Below are 20,352 nucleotides of genomic sequence, written 5' to 3'. Positions count from 1 at the left end.
GGGAGTGTCAAAAACCCAACAGTAAATTAAAGATTTATGAGCAGAAAATGCACACTAAGCTATTTAGGTAATGCATCAACCATAAAAACCTAACAATTGTATGATCGGTTTCTATAAAAACAATATATTCCTTTTAATTGAATATTTACATCGCTATATAGGCTACCGCTTTTCCTTTCCACTCTGTAAGATATACGCAGGCATGCAAGTTGTTATCAATTTCTATTTAAGATGGATACGCTGATTTTGGCAATAGTTTTCGTTGTGACAAACTGTGCGACATTTATTTATGGTAGTACGACAGTAGGATTGACCACAACATTCTCGATTAGGACGGACGGTTCTTCAGAGGGCACTTCCGGCATGACTGCAAGCTCAAACGAGGTAACGTCCTCTACAGTGCAACACTCTTGCAGGACAAAGTTAAAACCCCGTGGAGAAGGAGGAACCAAGTGAGATTTGACATAGTTTATATAATAGACGTCTTTATTAGCTTTTAGCATTAATCAGTTTACCTTTTGCAGATAGCTTAGAAATAACGATACGCTTCGAGAACTTTCTAAGTGTCCAACTCAACTCAACTCAAGTTCCAAGTCCATATATTTATTTACGTTTACAATTTATCATATCTGTTTACAAAATGATAGCTACAAGAAGGCAGACAAACTTCGTCTGCTTCTCAAAATAATCTCTCTAAACTAGAATCATGTTGTTTAAATACAAGAATATGCCGCTGTTCATGTTCATGGCTGCTATGCTTGTCCCAGAAGTTTAACCTTTTGTTGAAACCAATCATTTCAGTTTAAGTCCATCCATTCCGAAAAGTAATACCGCTCTATTACTTTTGCTTTGATTTGGTGGATTTTCGATTTTGGTGGCTGCCGCGTACAAATCGCTCCTCTTTGGTATTCGATTGGCATTAATGTGGACATATTGCTTTTCCCTGTTCTGTCTATTTTTTGAAGACAAGGGCTTCTGGTGCAAAGACCTTCCCACAGGTCATTTATTATAACTAGACCTCGAAATTGTTCGAAAAAAAGAAATATGCTTTTTTACTGAGTTATATTTTAAGAAAATATTTATTGCAACCAATTAATAAATATAGAAATGTTATATTGATACAGGTTTCCGTTCTTCTACCTATCATTTTATACATTGTATCGTCGTTTTTAGGCGTTTCTTTTTTGTTATTCAGATCGCTTATGCTCGATTTGGGGTTGCTGCGCACGTAATGTTTTGTATTCTAGCCATTACCTCCAGCTTAATCGTTTGCACAAGCATGCTGCTGGCAGGGAAGAGAACTTAAGAGGTTCTTACAAAAGATGTTAACAACGAGTTCATTTTTCTGGTACTCGTCTTCTTATTCGCGTCATATTGTATGATTGGCGGACTCGGAACGACTTTTTATATTTCGTACTTTAATACGGCATTGACGTTTCTCTCAGTGACAGTATTTGTCCTGTACACAAGCCACTTTCCCTTAGAGGAGAGCAAAGAATATTCGAGCATATATGCTGTTTCGTGACGAGAAACTGCCAATTGTTGTCAAGAGCAGGTTTTCTGCTTTCTTCATGTGTTTAGATATTTATTCTTCAAGATGTTTCAGATTTAACTTTTGTAGATAAATATTTTCTGTACATTCAATTTGTATTAAGAATGGTAGATACGCCAGAAATAACATAACTAAGAACGTAATTTTGTTTTGATTGATCATTCAATGATTTGAATAGAGAATTTACAACTACAATAAATTAACTTTGATGTACGCATGCAATTTTAATGTTATTAAAATACACTGTATAAATAACAGCTATACGTAATTTATTGTACAAATCATAACTATGTTTGCCTGTCTATGAAATGATTTGACCTGTGTCTGTTGTCTGGTTGAGTGTATTTTGTTTTTATCCATGTGCCTTTAAATGATCAATAAGTTAAATTGTTCACTGCTTGACACGTGCCTTAAGTCTTCATTTATCAACAAGTTTCCATTTAAACATTTTGTAGGGCATTAACATAAGAAAAGTAATCTTTTTAAACAGCACCTCCCGTCCATTCACTAAAAGGTTTGTTTCACCAGTGTTTACTTTAATAAGCATTCATTAAAGGCTATATTAACCCGTCTGTGATGAACTTCCTGCTTGGAGAGACAGGCGGCTATCTGCTTCTAACCATGATGATGATGGCTCTCATGTCCACCGGGTCAGGGGAAATAATGGCCATCTCGTCCATTGTCGTCTATAATATCTACAAAACTTATATCAACCCATTCAGGTAGGAAGTCTCCTCAATGAAGTCTTTTACGTACTTTTGAATAGCAGCTAACTCAGATTGGTGCATATCGGACGATTTTTTGGCATTCGTTTAACATTTGACATTTACATTACATCTAGCATTTAAAGATTACTGATTTCCTTCAAGCTTATGGGGGGAAATGCTTGCCTTTCATGAAGTTTTAATTTTATGTTACATTGTGTTATTATTCAATATGCCTAATATCAACTGCCGCTATCGCATTGAAAAGGAGAAATATTTCACCTGCAAGTTTTGTCTTGTGTGAAAGTCAAAAACAACTTTCGGAATAAAATATGGACGGAGACTTTTGTGCATGCTTATCGTCGATTGGTTGGGAATCGTGTGGTATTACATTACTACGCGTGCGCTGGTTGGAGTTGACAAGGTTGCTTAAACGTGCAGCGTTCACTTGGATTACAGACGATATGGATTGATGCGTTACAAGGGAAATGAGATTCAGCTTTAAATTAAAAAAAGAAATGATATCGTATGCATATGAACAATTTCTTTATAACTCTTTATAATGAATGAACTGTCCGGCTAGAAAGAAAGAAATGAGCCTGTTTTTTACTTTTCCTAATTAGATATTCATTTGTTATATTTTAATTGGATTGCTTTTAACCAATTGAAGTAAAAAAAATGTATTTTAGAGTTCGTGTATGGTGTGGGTAGTGATTTTAATTGTACCCGATGGATTGCTGATTTCGGAGACGGACATAAATGTGAACTGGGCAACCCTTGGACTTGAAGTTCTGATATGCCCATTCCTTATGCCTTTGTTTCTCACAATAACATGGTCAAAGGCTACGGCAAAAGGCGCCATATCAGATAAATGACATTATTTTCTGCTGGGGTATTATCATTTACTTCGTAGAACGTCAAAATTAATTTTTGAATTATACAAACGTTTATAGATATCGAATATAGCCATTCATGGTATATAATGATATAGTATGCACTTGAAACATTAAAAAAGCATACTTCAATAAAACGTTAACCATTTACTGTTCTTTTTATTAAGTTGGATCCTAAAAGAATTTTCACACTCTTTAGCTTGCCCGTTGTGTTTTCTTTTTTAATATTTCTCTCTCAGTCGGTTGATTTCCAAAACCGTGGAAAGATGCTAACGTGTGTGCAGTTTTCAAAAAGAGTGATCACATACTTCCTGTTAACTATCGTCCTATCTCCCTACTTAATACAATGGAAAAGGTGTTCGAAAGGGCAATATATAAACACTTCTTTAATCACCTTCGTGCCATGAACTTTTTCCCCGTTTCTGTCAGGCCAGGCGATTCTACTGTTAATCAGCTTACCTACCTTTACAACACATTTTGTAAGGCATTAGACAATGGCCTTGGTTTTAGAGCAGTATTCTTTGATATCAGTAAGGCATTTGATAAAGTTTGGCACAATGGCTTGATTGTGAAGCTACAGGAAACTGGTGTCAATGGCAACTTACTTTCGTGGCTCAGTGAGTATCTTACCAAACGTAGGCAACGTGTAGTTCTCCCTGACTCCATGTCTGGTTGGGTCTTTCTTGAGGTTGGTGTACTCCAAGGTTCTATTCTAGATCCCCTTTGATTTTTGATATTTATAAATGACAATATTGTCAACATTGGAAGTAATGTTAGACTATTTGCAGACGATACTAGCCTTTATATTCTCGTTGACGAGCCCTTAAGGTGGAACGTGACCCTGAGCGAATTTTCGAGTTAATGTCAGAAAATTGGTGTACAAATAGAAGAACTTATGCCCAGTTAGGGACTCTTTTACTTTTTCAATATTCGGAACAGTTTTAAAAATACGAGTCTTCAAAATATACCACTGAAGTCAATTTTGAGACATTTTTTTGCGTTCCAGCTACAAAAGTCGGTATTTTCATCAGTTCTTCGTTCAGCGACATATATTTTTCTTTCTCTTTTTGTACGTTTTTTTTATTTTAAATTCGTCTAAAACGTCAATTTTAGCGGGAAAAACGGCGTCGTTTTTCGCTGAAAAAAGTGCGCCTTTCTTTAATTTGTGAAAAAACTGTTCGTTTAATTTTTGATTTTTACAAATCGCCTGATATCAAGAAAAGTGTACCTTACCGACTTCGTTTTTGAACAATATCAAATAATCTAAGCCCTATACCTGTTTCCTTTGTAATATGCATCGTATTGAAACGTTAACATGACGTTAATCGAAATACTGTTTATCTTTATAAGAGTTTAGTTTTGTATAAACCAATGATAATTAATATGTTATAGCTATTGTTAATTTTTGTAAAGTTTATAATTCAAGATTGGTTTCTTCTGTTGAAGTCCGAATTGTAAACATGATCCAATCAGTATAGCACTGATTATAAATGCATAAATTAACTAGTTTCTATAAGCTTTATTTGTTAAGGGTTGTTAAATCTCATGTACAAACACACGTACAGACACGCAGGAACAATAAAGACAAGCACGCACGCGTAAAAACGCACACCCACACACCCTCTCACACTCAAGCACGCGCGCGCGCGCACGCACACACACACACACACACACACACACACACACACACGCACGCACACACACACACACACACACACACGCATACGCACTCTCACACGCATGCAAGCTCTCACACGCAGGCATGTATGTACATATGCTCGTACACGCTCGCAACACACACTCACACGCACGCACACGCGCATTGTACGCACGGCAGAGACTTTTAGTGCGGGTTAAGTTGGCTTCTGTATCACGGGTATTGAATGCATCGCCGAAAGTTGTTTCATGAAATTGCTTGTACGCACAAGTGACTTTGAGTGCGGGATAGGTAAGGAAAACAGAATAACAAGTTATGCGTTACAACAAATAATGCGTCGAATCACAAAATTAAACAGCATTTTACTGCTCTAAAAACATAAGCTTTAAGGTCAACATTCAAGCTATTTGGAACATATATATTTTCTTAGTGTGTGTGTGTATGTGTGTGTGTGCGTGCATGTGTGCATGCGTATGGGCGTACGTGCATGTATGTGGGTGTATACGTGCGTGCATGGCAGTGCGTGTGTGTGAACGATAACAATCCTTAATAAGCCGAGATTATACAATGCAAACGCAAGTATTAAACACGATACGCTATGTTTTAAGATTCACTCTTGCTCCCAACTACGATTTACCAAAATTAATAATATTTCTTTAATATTCCTTAAAGGATGTTAAAGGATGAATAAAAGTCGAAAACAATGGATTTTATGGAGGATACCGAGTTTTATTTGAAAGAAATGTGCATAAAACATGGTATTTCTACCTTATGAGACGATAGTAGATCACAGTAAATCTTTAAGCATTCAAACATTTTAATATTCTTGCGCTATCTGCTATTAAACACACGGTTACAATATTGTTATCAGTAAATACTATTTTGCATGAATGCATTATTTAGTAAGTAGTTAAGGTTTATCAGTCAAAAATTATGTTTGATATACATGTGTATGTATTGATTTTGAGTAAGAGTGTCACTTTGATATTTTAGTGTGTTTTAAATTAACGCCGGTGTTACATTTAATTTTGACCCCGTTATATATGGAACCCATGATTCCTTTTTTTCTGATCAAAGAATGACCGATCAATTTAAACGAAAAGAACTGACCCCCCCCCGCCCTGCCCACGCCCGCACAAGCCGTTGTGTAACAAATAGCCCTCTTTGAAACTTGATCCTGGGTTTTATTCAATACCAAACTTAGTCCATCATATGGTTACACCTTACTTAATTGAAATTGTTAATTGTATGTTATGATACAACTATAACCGATTGGCTACATCAAACTTAGATACAAAACACCTCTATTGTCGCGTATTTTATTACATTTTTCTCCGATAGTGACACATAGAAGTTAACCTGAACGATTTGGGGGGGGGGGGGCGGTTGCATCCCCTCTACTGCCTGGATCCGTTTGTGCTTATTACATTTCAGATATCTGTCGATTATCATTTTTTGGTTTGTAAGTTACATTTTGTAAGTGAAATGAATGTCACACGCTGGATCTACTATGTTTTTGCTAAGTCTAGAGGCTTATCACTGTAGATCTCTGCTGATACATTTACTTATAAAAATGGTAACTAATAAAGTAGTAGAACTGTTAGTTGTGGTGTTATTACTGTAGATGAATATGTAAAAACAACGCACTAATCAGCATATTCCCCTGACTTGAAACATTGTTGATGTGTATTATCAAATTATTATAATTCAGCAAATGAGATTGCTTAATCATTTAAAAAAATCAAAAATTAAACGAACAGTTCTTTAAATTAAAGAATCGTTTTAGACGATTTGAAACCAAAAAAAAAGAGAAAAATATTTGTCCGTAAACGTTTTCACAAGACGCACTTGAGGTTGAAATTTTATAGCGCGGAGCGAAGAATTGATGAAAATACCGGTTATTGTATTTGGAACGCAAAAAATGACGTTTCTTCTGTGTAGGACTTTGATGAGTATCCTTTGTATACTTTGATCAGATTTACCTTTTACGTTTTTACTTTATTCAGGATTGCTGGGATAAGAGTGAGGTTTGTGCACGTAAACTGGTTTTAACCCTCAGTACATTTACATTTAACTGACCGTTCCAAGGCGGTACCTAACAATGCTTGATAAACACACCTTTTATATTTATATAGTATATATGTTTGTTGAGTCTTGTGCTGCTACTCCATGTTTTTTATTGTGATTTTTTGTTATTGTGTCATGTCATTGGCGTTTTCCCTGTGCCATTAAACAGGGTTTATTTATAAACTTTTGGCTACTTGTTTCTGTAGTTTTACATATAAATATTTGTTTAGTTTCCTTACTAGTCCGGTCCTGAATCTATCGGTGCATTCGGTTTAAAACCACATCCTTAATATCTTCACAATTCTAACAACATGTATAATGAATACATAGTATACATTTCGAAATAAAATGAGGAATATCTTTTTCATAGATGCAATGTCGAAACAATTTTCCTTTCAAATGAAACAAAACGATCATCAAACTATAGTTTGCAACTTTCTTCATTAAAGTCTTGCTCTTTAGCCGTGCAAACAGACGATGTTTCATTTCGTTTGTTCTTCTGGTAGCGGAGCCATATTTGATAGCCTTCGTCGAATGGTGGAAGAACAACCACCACGAACGTACAGATGAAGCAGCAGATTTGGTAGCCTTTTATACAGGCTGAAAATTCATCAAATGAAAGGACGCCAGAGCTAAGAGCAATTGCCAGAACAACGATAACAAACATAACCAAACTTATAATTCCGAGCACGCCATCGTAGAGTTTGGCCTTTCTGAATACTTTATCCATCGCCTTTGGCGTTATGATGTCTCCTACTTCAGCTTTGGTAAATTCTTCTACATACATAAGCCGGAATGGATTTATAGGGTTGTCAATATAAATAGTCTTTGCCCATTCAAGATTAGCATCGACCTCTGAACGAATATTATGTGTGCACAGGGAAACGATGACACAGCCTACACCGCTTACAACGAACCCTACCAGCATTGCCGTTAGGAGACTGCAATTCTGGGCTGTGTTTACAGTCCACCTTCATATGTCGATCCCATAATCAGCATTTCAGAGATCGATGCTGATAAGCCCAAAAATCCACCTCAATAAAAATAACAGCAAATGATTAACTCTATATTAAAGTATGCTTTTCTTATATTTCAGGCGTAAATTTATCATTATATACTGTGGATGTTAATATTCGATAGCTATAAACGGCCCCCAAATTGTCCTTTGTAGACAGTTAATTCATAATGAAGAGTTATTAGCATTTGAAAGAAATATTTACTGTAATCATGTGATCACTTATTTTGTTTTTAAAATTGATTCTTATTTACCTTGTAACGCATCAATCCATCCTCATATCGTCTGTTGTCTCCGTAAACGCTGCACGTGTAAGCGACCTTGTCCACTCCAACTCGCGCGCGCGTAATAATGTCTACGTCACACGATTTGCAACCAATCAACGAAGAGCATGCGCAAAAGTCTCCGTCCATTTTCAATTCCGAAAGCTGTTTTTGTCTTCCACACAAGACACAACTGGATGGTGAAAGATTTTTCCTGGCAAAAGCGATAGCGGTGGATAAAATCAGGCATTTTGAATAATATCATAATGTAACATAATAGCAAATCCGACTACATGAGCGACAAGCACTGTCGCTAAAACATACTATTTTAAAACGTGAATGTAATTGTCAAATATTAACACAATGACTTCTTACTAAATGTGTTAATGTAAGTCTTGTAGATATCATAGACGACGATGGACGAGATAGCCATAACTTCACCTGATGACCCGGTGGACATGCGAGCCATCATCAACATGGTTAGAAGCAGGTAGCCGCCTGTCTCTCCAAGCAGGAAGTTCATCACAAACGGGGTAATATATCCTTTAATGACGGGAAATAAGAATGCTTATAAAAGTTAACACTGACCATACAAACCTTACAGTAAATGGACGGTAGGTGCACGTTAAATAATGTTACTTCTCGTATGTTCTTGACCTACAATTAGTTGAAAGGAAGTATCATTGATACTATGGAGACAACGTGTCAAGCCGTCAACAATTTAACTATTTGCTCACTTAAATGCACATGGACAAAAACAAAATAAGCTAAGTCAGAAAACAGACACAGGTCGAATCATTTCATAGACAGACGAAAATATTTATTATATTTGTACATCGGATATCGTCATCAGTTCATTTGTTTACAATAAATTAAGTAAACAAGGTATGCAAAGTAGCAAACAAATATATATTAGAATGTATGTACAAAACATCAAAATTCCATGCAGCACATCAAAATTTATCTACAATAGTTGTAAAATCCATATTTAAATCACGGGTTGAACAAATTAATTACGATTTACTTAATGACAAGTTAATTTTTCTTTAAAAGAATCCTTAACATGCAGGTATTGTTGTATACGTTCATTTCTATCATTTGATTGTAATTGTAATTATCTATAAATATGCTTGTCATATGTTGTTAAAAGAAAAAAACATAAAGTGAAATCCAAATTCCACGATATGGGTTCTATAAACGAAAACAATATCCTTGGTTTCTAGTTATGTTATTTCTGGCTTAGCGACAAGTTAGTTCGAATACAAATTGGATGAACAGACAGTCGTTACCTGCAAAAGTTAAATCTTAAAGTCCTGTTGAGATATCCAAATACACGCAGAACGCAGAAAACCTGCTCTTGAAAACAACTAGCATTTCGTAATTGATCTTAAAAAGGAGAAAAAACTAGCTGCCCTAAAAAGGGGGTCCGTGCTCTAATATTTCTTCTTTTCCTTACGTATAAAGTGGCTTGTGTACAAGACAAACACCGTCTCTGATAAAAATGGCAACTCCTCACATTTCTTGTCGCGAATCATTATAGAATCAAAATATTAGCGCAACCACAATAATACCTGATGCTTTTTGGTTGGTATCGATTTCATTTAATATTTTATAGATATTCAATGCAAGTAATAAATAATTCCCATTAAGTCTCATGTGGCAATTTTGAATTTACTCACCGTTATCAATTTCACTCTCTGACAGTAAGTAGGTGCGTACCGTTTAACTCATTGCAAAGTAGGTGATTGTGGCAGTGACAGACGGACAAGGAGCTATCACGAACCACAAATATGCGGCCATAAAAAATCCCAATACTCCTTTAGACGGTTTTGCAGCTATGCGACTCTGCCAATTAGCTTGGTCTGTGAAACTAATTGAAGTTGCCATAAATAGTTAAACAATGCCATCAATCAAACCAGATTCGGTACGAAACGTGGCGTGTGATTACTCGTATTTCGTTTCAGGCCCTTCAACACAAATTGCTGCCGTATTAAGTGCCTCTATGCTCGAATATCATTTGCTTTCCTCAGAGGGAAAGTAGCTTGTCACTGAGAGAAAGCTCAACGTTGTTTTTAAGTATGAAATGTAAAACGTCGTTCCGAGTCCGCCAATCTTACAAAATGACCCGAATAAGAAGGCGTCAGTACGAGAAAAATGAACTCGTTGTTAATATCGTTCGTAGAAACGCAAGAGCACTCTTTCCAGCGAGCAGCATGCTTGTGCCAGCTGGAGGTCATGGCTAGGATACAAAACATGACGTGCCCAGTAACCCCAAATCGAGCATAAGCGATCTAAATAATAAAGAAGAAACCCCACAATGCGGCAAAACTAGGTAACACTTCTTCTTTTGAGATTTGTTACTAGTATTTCTCATTTTCATGCGATACTTCAGTAATTGTTGTCTGTCTGTACAAACTTTCTACAACATTCTTTACTCATAAATACAAATTAAAAACATATACCTGTGGGAAGATCTTTGCACCAGGAGCTCTTGTCTTCAAAAAATGTATTAAAAAAGGAAAAAGCAATATGTCCACAATAATGCCAATCGAAAACCAAAGAGTTCCTCCAAGGCCTGACTGCAAAAAATACTTGGTCACATAATTTACCAAAAAAGGTTTTTCTAAATTACTCTTAACCAAACCTCGACGAATAATGTTAAGTTTCTATAGCTTTAATCTACCATCACTCCTTGCAGTATATGTCTGAATAAGGCATAAGGCGTCTATTAGCAAATTAGGCAACCGATATAAAAAGCCTATTTTGGTTATAATATTAAATGTTGATGCCTTAGTAGTTAGCTCATATAATTTTGGTATTTTACTACAACAGAGCATACAGTTGTCGTAACTCACTACGCTTGCTTGTTGTTCGCAATTGTGTACTTATTAATGTATGTCAGATTTTGATATTACGCGATTTTCTGAATATCATTAAAATAATTATGGAAGTCACCGACATGACCATTAATCTTTGCCTTGATTATGTGTCATTTACATACATACAAACACCAACTTTTACACTAAATAAATGTAGTATTTCTTCACAACTTCATTGTATTTTAGTGAAGACTTCAGTGTCTTTGATATTGAAAAGAACAATAAATGAAAGTCTATTTCTAAAAGAAAATATAAGAATGCATTAAAATACAAACTTACGAAAAAAGAGTTCGGATTATTTTGATAAACTCCTACAAAAGCTGCTTTTGTATGGATAATTTCGCAAAAAGTAGTGCAATTCACGTCAAAGTGTCTCTGATTTGGACCAGTTTTGTGTATGATCCCATTAATTACGACTATGGTTTGATTAAAACAACAACAAAAACAACAACAGCAACAATAACAACAACTGTTTTCCTGTTATGAAACTAGAAGTGTGTACATAGGACACAGATGCCACCACTACCCGTCTCTGTAATAAAAGCAAAGGCCATTATTCCGGCAAAAGTTGATGAATGAACATCAACAATACCAGTTGCGCAACGTAAGAGTTGCATACAAAGGCAATCCCGAACTTTACTCCGCGAATTATATTTATGTATCATTCTAAGTATAATTTGAGCTAAATATATATTAAGTTAAACATATGTTTTATATGTTTAGTAACAGTGACCCTGATATTGAACCCAAATTGCGCAACTTCACATGCAAACTTACAACTGTGAAAACGTTAATGACTCTACACTAGTACGTTTAAGATAATTATAACACTAACTTCCATGTACGCATAATTAGATTATAGCATGGTCGTAAAAGTTCTGGCACAGTCACAGATAAAACCCCAGATGCACAACTGCACATGCTGATTAACATTCCTGTTACGTTTTATGACACTGGCTCATATTCTTTTCGAGATGAGGTGACACAATAGCTATGCTATATATGCATTTTTCACTATAGTCAAGATCATAACTCTACTCTTACTGAAGGCAGCAAAACGCTTTGCCCCAAGTGCACATTGTACATGTTTGTAAAGTTTCATGACTCTGGTCACATACTTTTGGAGGCATGCGCGACCTGAGAATTGTATGCTTTCAATGTCATACTCTCACTGTACGTCGCGATTGAAGCATTATTCCCACCGCGTTCATTTCTTTAATTTTCCCCGCGTTCCTCTGTTTCGAGTCAACGCGATATGCGGCGTTGCGAAGAGTTAGTTAACAGTAATTAAGGTAGAAGGCTTTTTCTTTGTTCCCGACATAAATGTATAATTCTAGTCAGTTTTATTAAGCTCATACAATCCCGTAATCAAGGAAGTTTGGTTCGTACACTGGTGAGCAACGGCACGGTAAAGGGTAAAGTGTTTTTCGGAATTGTTGTCATTGGAGCCCCGTCTCCAACTTCCGCAGCGGTAGAAGTCTCCGTCTGGCGATTTGCACCGTGCGACGCTAATGGAAATGTGTCATGCCCCAAATAGCACTGAAAATAAACAACAAAACAACCAACGCAGATTTGGTCCAACAAATAATGAATCAATTACTATCATCTGATACCCTTAACCGCCTGTTCTGTAGCAATGACTTTTTTGATATTGATTATAACAACCCATAACAACTAACACACTCGACCAGAGTATAGGAATTATGGAGTATATAGTTTTAATTTTTAAGCTTGGGTGCCTTGCGCTGGTGGGTCGATTTTAGGAGGAGGAAAAAATGTGTTACCGTATAAGAGAATTTCAGAGAGGAAAAGGAAGTTACAACATCGTTTCTTTAGGTACATTATGCGTAGATCACAAACAACTAATAATTGACGTGTGATTAGTAAATGATGCATCGATTAAACAGGTAACTGAGAGCCGTGACCCTTATTATAACTTAACTTTAAGTTTTGTCTTAACCGTGACTTAAGTCAAATTTTGACAAAACTGCACAGCTGCAGAGATACTGCTAATATATTTAAAAACAAAATTGGATAAGTTCTTGTCACATTGAAGTTTTCATTAATGTCAGTGAACCTATATATGACATTTTTTGTGTTCTCTTTTCATAATCACAAGAACCATTAATGATATTTCTCAGGCATGGTTTGAACATATATATGATATAATTTAAAAAAAAATAGGAATGGCAGATCGTGCGAAGAAGAATATTTTTCTAAATGTCTTAGATTGTTACCTTTTTAAGCAGGGGGAAAAATGAATTAATTAAGTAATGTCTGTTAAATTGTAAACGTACCAATCTTTATGATTAAACGTTGCACCTTTTGCAAACTGTATTCATAAGATGGAAATGTTTAGCTGGATATTGACACAGACCATTCCTTCTAGAGCGCTTATTCAGTTTTAAACAATACCAACAACAATTTTCAAACAGTGTGGGGTTTGTTGTTGGTGTTGTTGTTTTTAGAACAGAAGTTTGGCCCAATGTACAATTCTAATATATATGCCCTTTGAATGAAATATAACACATGAGATTTTCATATGTATTTCATAAAAAAGGAGAGCTCTCAACAAGTGAAACAATTTGAGTATTCATGATATAGAGGATGGGATTTAGTTTTATTCTTATCTAAACTAATTTGTGTAAGAGTCATAAACGGTTACACAGATGTTAGTTTGCATGTGAAGTTGTGCACCTTGGGTCAAGGTCATGGTTACTTTTACTAAACATATAAAAATAATTATATTTAACATCTTTAGTTCAAATTGATCTTTGTATTGTATACTTCGAGGAGGAAAGCACTGCCTTTTTATGCTACTATTTCGTTGTTCAGTTGGAAATGTACATTCATCAACCATAGCGGTGTATTGGCCTTTGCTTTTATTACAGAGGGGGGAAGTGGTGCCATATGTGTCCTATTTACACATTTCTAGTTTCCTTGATTGTCAATTGTACTACTTTTTTCTTAAAACACATGAACTCTTTTTCGTAAGTTTGTATTTAAACGCATTCTTATATTTTCTTATAGATTTAGAGTTTGAGTTATTGTTTCTTTAAATATATATTACGGATAATACACATAAACTAGAATGCAATCAAGTTGTACAGTAATAGTTGATATTTGTATGTGATGTTCACATTGTCAGGGCAGACATGTCTGTCAAATCCTAACTTACCTCTACGACATTCAAAAACCATCGTCATATCACAATCTGACATACAGTGATAAATACATAATTGCGAACGACAATCATGCGCAGCGAGTTACGTTAATTGACAACGGCAAACAGGTACAGGGTCTTAATTACAGACAGTCTCAGCACCAAATGTATGCTCGGTTGTAACATGTATTGATTTAAAGGTTCACAAAACAGATTAATGAAAAAAAAAGATTTTTTTTAATGCATTATCATGTTTAACTCATCTGACTTAAACCATGCATTAGCATATAGTGTGCGCCTTTTAATTGAAACATTATCTACATCGTATAGCTAATTAAAAATCTTTCGACTACCGCTATTTCTTCCCAGTCAGTAAGATGTTTGCAGTTCCGCAAGTGTATCAATACTAAGTTTAAAATGCATACGTGGATTTTGGCAATAGTTTTCCTCGTGACTATTTGTGCGTCATTGAACTATGGGAGTACAACGGAAGAAATCCCCACTGCAACCACTATTATAACGGACGATTATTCAGAGGCCACTTTCGGCACGACTTTCTTTCTTACTGTTTATACAGTGCAACACACGTGCAGGACAAAGTTAAAACCCCGTGAAGAAGGAGAAACCAAGTGAGAATTGACATAGTTTGTTAAATTTAACGTTTATTCCACATTTGAAATTTACATTAAGAACGATGTGAAAAAAGGCCATTGCATTTAAATGCTGTATCTTCAATATTTATGGTTGCTATGCTTGTCCCAGTAGTAAAACCTTTTGTTGAAACCAATCATTTCAGTATTAGTTCATCCATTCCGAAAAGCAATGCCGCTCTATTACTTTTGCTCGGATTTGATGGATTTTCGATTTGGGTAGCTGCCGCGTACAAATCACTCCGGAAGTACGTGTATCACGACGACCATAATCTTGATACCGTGTTTGACGCCGGTGGGAGTGTGATCCTTAGTCTCACAGCCGTCACTTTCATCTCACAGCTCATCTGGCCCTCTACCTTCCTTCAAAGCTCTACACTCACCAGCAAAGTAAGTAGCCACAGAGTCACGTGATGTGTTTGTAAATGCTTCCGAGGACCACTTATTAGTTTGGTATAATTGGATTTTATACGCAGAGACCAAATATGTAAAAATATACTGAACAAAATATTACGAAGAAGATTGCTTGGACTCGAAAGATTGCAACACTGGTCAAATAACGTTCGATTTAAATTGAAATTAAGAACGTATTAATGAAATACAAACTGTTATAAATATAAGGTAACTACTAAGGCATCAAAATGCAACATTAAAAGCAATGATAAGCTTTTGTCGTATATCGGTTACCTCAACTGCTTATAAAACACCCGATGCCTTATGCCAATATGTTGAAGGGAACGAAGGTAGATAAATGACATAGAAATTTAACGTTATTAACCGAGGTTTGTTCAAAAGTATATAAGAAAGTCATTTTGGTAAATCATGTGACCGAGTATTTTCCTTGCAGCTAGGCCTTGCAGGAACTCTTTGGTTTTCGATTGGCGTTATTGTGGACATTCTACTTTTTCCTGTTTTGTCCATTTTTTTTAAGACAAGGGCTCCTGGGGCAAATACATTCCCACAGGTTTATATTTTAGTTAATGTGTTAGGAAAGTTGTAGAACATTTGTTAAGTGTGACAACCATTACTCAAGTATCGTATTTAAATGAGAACCAATCTGAACAAAATTGTGGACGCGTGGTGGGATGACATTTTACGCTTAATTGCATTGATAGGTAAATAATGTAAAGCATAAAGACCATGTGTGAACGGTTCAGAAAATAAAGCATTGACATTTTAGTCTCCATAGTCTATGTAATTTTAAACTCAAGTTACTTTGATCTGTCACACTTAAAGTTATATGTTTTATTTGCTGTTAAACTTGGTTATATGAATGACGTACGTCGTTGTTCGGGCGTGCGAATTGCGCCCAAACCAACTGGTACAGTATAAACTTATTTCGGATTGACATATTGTAACAAAACTTTGTAATATATGAAGGTTTATGAAAATCATTCATGTGTTTACGTTTTGAAACCCCTTTCGTCACTGTTACTAAAATAGAAAAAGGTTGGTACTGAATGACTTTGTTTAGGGTTAACATATTGTGACGAAACTGAGTACATGGAAAAGTTTGTCGACACCTTTCATTGGATTGCCTTGAAAAACAGTTAACAATATAGAATATCTTCTGCTGCTGTTCATTTATTATAATTTAACCTTGTAACTGTTCGAAATATAGAAACATGTTTTCTATTGTGTAATATTTTAAGAATATATACAATATCTTCCAACCAATTATAAAAACCAAAAATAGCAATGTGACAGAAGATCTTCAAGCTGTGTCACTTTAACATATCTATTTTTGGTTTTTATAATTGGTTGGAAGATATTGTATATATTCTTAAAATATTACACAATAGAAAACATGTTTCTATATTTCGAACAGTTACAAGGTTAAATTATAATAAATGAACAGCAGCGGAAGATATTCTATATTGTTAACTGTTTTTCAAGGCAATCCAATGAAAGGTGTCGACAAACTTTTCCATGTACTCAGTTTCGTCACAATATGTTAACCCTAAACAAAGTCATTCAGTACCAACCTTTTTCTATTTTAGTAACAGTGACGAAAGGGGTTTCAAAACGTAAACACATGAATGGCTTTCATAAACCTTCATATATTACAAAGTTTTGTTACAATATGTCAATCCGAAATAAGTTTATACTGTACCAGTTGGTTTGGGCGCAATTCGCACGCCCGAACAACGACGTACGTCATTCATATAACCAAGTTTAACAGCAAATAAAACATATAACTTTAAGTGTGACAGATCAAAGTAACTTGAGTTTAAAATTACATAGACTATGGAGACTAAAATGTCAATGCTTTATTTTCTGAACCGTTCACACATGGTCTTTATGCTTTACATTACACCCCGATTTGGGGTTGCTTGGCACGTCATGTTTTGCATTCTAGCCATGGCCTCCAGCTTAATCGTTTGCGCATGCATGCTGCTGGCTGGAAAGAGAACTCTAGATGTTCTTACAAAATATGTTAATAACGAGTTAATTTTTCTCGTACTCGCCTTCTTATTCGGGTCATATTGTATGATTGGCGGACTCGGAACGACGTTTTATATTTCATATTTTAATACAGCGTTGATTCTTCTCTCAGTGACAGTATATGTCCTGTACACAAGCCCTCTGAGGAAATAAAAGATTATTCGAGTATGGAGGCACTTTATACGACAGCAATTTGTGTTGAAGCGCCTGAAATGAACTACCAGCAATCACACTCCACGTTTCGTACCGAATCCGGTTTGATTTATGGTGTTGTTCTACTATTAATGGCAACATCAACTAGTTTCACAGACCAGGCTCATTGGCAGAGTCGCATCGCTGCAAAACCTTCTGAAGGAGTATTGGGATTTTTTATGGCCGCATATTTGTGGTTCGTGTTAGCCCCTTGTCTGTCTGTCACTGCCACAACCACCTACTTTGCAATGAGTTTGAAAAACGGTACGCATCTACTGTCAGAGAGTGAAATTGATAACGGTGAGTAAATTCCAAATAGCCACATAAGACTAAAATCTAGTTGAACATCTATAACCTATTAAACCAAAATGATACCAACAAAAAAGTATCAGGTGTAATTGTAATATGTTAGTTCTATAATGTTTCGTGACGAGCAATATGAGTTGCCCTTTTTCTCAGAGACAGAGTTTGTCAGGTACACAAGCCACTTTCTATGTAAGGAAAACAAAGAATATTCGAGCATGGATGCCCTTTATGTGGTAGCATATTGCTTCTGGTGTTTAAAATCATTTACAAACTGCTAAATGTTTTCAAGAGCAGGTTTTCTGTGTTGTGCATGTATTTGGATATTTTGACAAGAACTTTAATATTTAACTTTTGTAGATAACGACGGTCTGTACATTTATTTCGTATCCAAACTGGTAGGTACGCCAGAAATAACATAACTAAAAACCAAAGATATTATCTTTGTTTCCAACCCCTATATCGTGTAGGATGGATTTCACTTAGGTTGTGTTTTCCCTTATTTTAAAAACTTATGACAAAAGAATTTAAAGAGATTTACAATTCTTCTGATCAAATAATAGAAATGAACGGATACAATAGTACCTGCTTGCTAAGGGGTTCGATTGAAATATCATTAACTTGTCTTAATGTTAGAATGTAATTTTGTTTTACGTGTTTATCCCGTGATTTAAATATATATTTTACAAGTACTATAAATAACTTTGATATGCTGCATGAAATTTCAATGTTTTGAAATGTACTCTTGTATATATGTTTGTTTGCAACAGTGCATACATGGTTATCGTAATTTATTCTCTATTGTCTGGTTGTGTGTCTTTAAATGGGCAAATAGTTTAATTGTTGATTGCTTGACACGTGCCCGTAGTCTCCATTGTATCAATGATATCCCTCAAAACTTATTGTAGGACAACAACATACGAAAAGTAACATTATTTAAACAGCACCTACCGTCCAATCTATATTATTATGGTTTGTATAACCAGTGTTTACTTTTATAAGCATTCTTCTCCCGTCATTAAAGAATATAGTATCCCGTTTGTGATCAACTTCCTGCTGGGTGAAACAGGCAGTTATCTGCTTCTAAGCATGTTGATGATGACTCTCATGTCCACCGGATCAGGGGAAGTAATGGCCATCTCGTCCATTGTCGTCTATGATATCTACAATATATATGCAAAAAGCTACAGAAACATGCTCAGTAGCAAAAAGTTTAAACATAAACCCGGTTTAGTGGCAATGGGCAAACGCCAAAGACATTTCTGGTATTAAAAACTTCTATCTTTTAATTTAAGCTAATAATTCAAATACAATTAAAACGAAATAAATAAAATACCAATTCTGATATTGATATTTTAGCATTGTTGTTTTTCACAGCCGTCGTAAGTAAGCAAAAACTGCTGAAGTTATCTGTAAAAAAATTACATAATGGGCGGAGTTATTGACGTCATTGAGTTTTACTGCTGCTAAAATACGTTACTGCCTAGAAACGATCGATAATCACTTGTCACTTCGGGCGTTTATTACTTTTGACATTTGTTTGTATACATTAATTGAATAGGCAACCATTCAGCACATGGCTTGCAGTCCTGAATCGCAGAGCAATTATCTTTTTGACCATCGTAAATTACGGCGAATCTGACTTCGATTTGATCTTTCCCCGTTGCCAAGGCGACTAATCGCCCTAGTCGCTTGGTAGGACGCATTCTTGAATAATAAGCGTTTAAATACACGACGCTTTACACGTTTAATTGGCATATATTTTTTTAAATTGGCATAAGGAAAAAAACAGTAGCCCGGTCGGGCTAGTTTCTGCGGATAACCGGTAGCTCGAGCTAAAATTCGGTAGCCTCGGGCTACCGCGAATTTTGAACACTGGAAAAGACGATGGTAAACAAAGAACACTTGAATCGTTCTTTGTCTCTAGATAGGTATATGAATGTTATTTCAGTTTTATTAATGGCGACTCAATAACGGCGTAATTATGGCTTTAAAGATGTGATTGCACAAACTACACATTTTCGGATACGATTATTTTCGACTGTGTTGATATTCTTCTGAAAGACCCAATTTTCTGTCACAATGACTGCTTTAAGCTGGTTTATCTTTTCAGCAAGGCGTTTAATCTGCCATGTGTTGATGACTGATCAGGAGGATGAATATTTTGATTGAAATTTCCTTTTATGAATAAAAATTTGTATGTTTTCGAACTTGGGATTTTTTTTACTTGTATCAATGGTATTTACACTCGAAACACATGTAAAATGATGTGCAAAACAGGAATTTTGCTCTTAGGAGAGCTAACTTGACTGACTTAATAATTCTTAAAATCGTTTTTGGCCAGCCTGGACCCCCGGCTAAATAGGGGCTCTGCCCTTAAAATCCCGCTGGGGGAAGCCCCCCAGACCCCCCTTTTACTTTCTAACCTCACCCTCCTACTTCAAAACTTATTGAGAGCCTTGCATATGGATTGCTGATTTCAGAGACGGGCATGAATGTAAATTGGGCAACCTTTGGATGGCAGTGCTTGCTTGTGTTATACATAGCTTTATTGTTTCAAAATAGAACA

General features: G+C 35.6%; 2 pseudogenes; one reads left to right on the top strand and one right to left on the bottom strand.

Annotated features, from left to right (window-relative positions):
• Positions 1-7,826: 7,826 nt before the first annotated feature.
• On the bottom strand, positions 7,827-12,160 carry LOC128226068 (uncharacterized; annotated as a pseudogene).
• Positions 12,161-14,942: 2,782 nt separating this feature from the next.
• Positions 14,943-20,278, top strand: LOC128226067 (uncharacterized; annotated as a pseudogene).
• The last annotated feature ends 74 nt before the right edge of the window (positions 20,279-20,352 follow it).

This window comes from Mya arenaria, chromosome 3 (assembly GCF_026914265.1).
Source record: "Mya arenaria isolate MELC-2E11 chromosome 3, ASM2691426v1".
In the NCBI taxonomy this organism is placed as follows: Eukaryota; Metazoa; Mollusca; class Bivalvia; order Myida; family Myidae; genus Mya; species Mya arenaria.
This window is presented reverse-complemented; position numbering and strand designations above follow the sequence as displayed.